Source organism: Polyodon spathula, unplaced genomic scaffold, assembly GCF_017654505.1.
Source record: "Polyodon spathula isolate WHYD16114869_AA unplaced genomic scaffold, ASM1765450v1 scaffolds_1046, whole genome shotgun sequence".
Lineage (NCBI taxonomy): Eukaryota > Metazoa > Chordata > Actinopteri > Acipenseriformes > Polyodontidae > Polyodon > Polyodon spathula.
Genome location: NW_024472533.1, coordinates 1 through 1794, shown reverse-complemented (window position 1 = coordinate 1794; position 1794 = coordinate 1). Strand labels below are relative to the sequence as shown.

Sequence of the window (1794 nt, the reverse complement as noted above, 5' to 3'; positions counted from 1 at the left end):
GCGACTTGGCCCTTGCCCGGGGCCCCCCGGCCCGGTCGGCACAGGGGGATTCAAAGGTGGGTGCAGAATTCCAAGCACATGCAGGCTCCAAAAGAACTGGCTGCAGCCTCCAGAGGGGAAACGTGCAATTTAAGCAGGAGGAAACAAAACAAAGCACAAAAACACACAACACCAAAAGCAAAACGAAACATAAACTGGCGGACTGCGCCTTACAAATAGTCTGGCCACGCTGCTATGCTGTGCAAGGTGACTTGGGTAACTACCAAACTGTGCCTCGCTGGCAGGCTGGCAGGCTGGCTGGCAGGCTGAGGACCTGGGCACAGGGACGTGTTCCACCACACTTGTCTGGTTAGCTGCATGCTCCCAGGAAACAGACTGCTGCTGTCTACATCATCACCCCGTGAGAATCAAAGAAAGAAAGGAGAAAACAACGAAAGGAGAAAAGAACAAACAACAACAACAACAACAACAAGTAAAACGGCGGGAAAACTTGCATCAACACCGGCACCTCCCCTCCAGCAGGGGTAGACAAAGCGCCCACAGGAGGAGATCCAGATCTGACTTTGACCAACGTTAGAGAAAGGTGTGCACCGTTCCCGGAGGCACTGCAATACCGGGCCGATGCGTGGAGTGGACGGAGCAAGCCCCTGTTCCATCTCCAGATTCCAAAAATCAATTTAATATATGGTCCCCTGATAGGGGACGTATCAGATATTAAACTGATAAGAACAGATTTTTTTTTTTTACATTTTTTATTTTAGCCAAAAGGCCGAAAAGCGATCGACTCATAGATAATCAAACCACTAAATACAATACAGAACAAAACAATCACATTATCAAAGTCAGAAAACATCACAAAACCCACCACCCAAAACTACATACAATCACACACAAAAAGGTCCTATTCTCATAAACAAGTCCATTCCAAAGTCCTGTCACCATTCAAATCCATTCCAGCCAAGATCCTTATCCAATAATCATTATCGAGTCCAATCCAATCCAAAAACCAAGTCCATTTCGAAGATCGCTTCCAAAATCATTATCCAATTCAATCAATTCCTTAGTACAAATCCATGTGGCTTCCTCCAATCCAATCCATAATTCAAACCAGTGTCTTCTTTCAGTCGAAATCCATACCAGTATCTTCTTTCAGTCCATTCCATATCCAAATCCACGTTTTTTCAAAATCCATTCCATAATCCAAATCCGTATCTTCATCCAGTCCACTCCATTATGCAAATTATCCATTTCCAAAATCCAAAATCTTTATCTAGTCCTTTCCATAATCCAAATCCATTCCTTTGCAACCATGTCCATATCCTTAATCCAAATACCTTATCCAGTCCATTCCAAAACCTCTGCATCAAAAACCATTTCCATTTCCAGAATCGTAACCTAGTCCATTCCAAAACACCAAAAAACCATTTCAACCCATTCAATTTCCTTTTCCATTTCTAAATCCGTAACCTCGATTTCAGGGAACGCCTTGATCTCAGCCAAGCTCCGACCAGTGCTGTGACTCTACACCCACACTTGATCGGAGCCAAGAGGCCGAGAAGCGATGGCGACTTGGCCCTTGCCCGGGGCCCCCCGGCCCGGTCGGCACAGGGGGATTCAAAGGTGGGTGCAGAATTCCAAGCACATGCAGGCTCCAAAAGAACTGGCTGCAGCCTCCAGAGGGGAAACGTGCAATTTAAGCAGGAGGAAACAAAACAAAGCACAAAAACACACAACACCAAAAGCAAAACGAAACATAAACTGGCGGACTGCGCCTTACAAATAGTCTGGCCACGC

The 1794-nt window shown here is 45.9% G+C and overlaps 1 pseudogene; it reads right to left on the bottom strand.

The window, feature by feature from the left end:
- Positions 1–580: 580 nt before the first annotated feature.
- Positions 581–781, bottom strand: LOC121309226 (annotated as a pseudogene).
- Between the last annotated feature and the right edge of the window lie 1013 nt (positions 782–1794).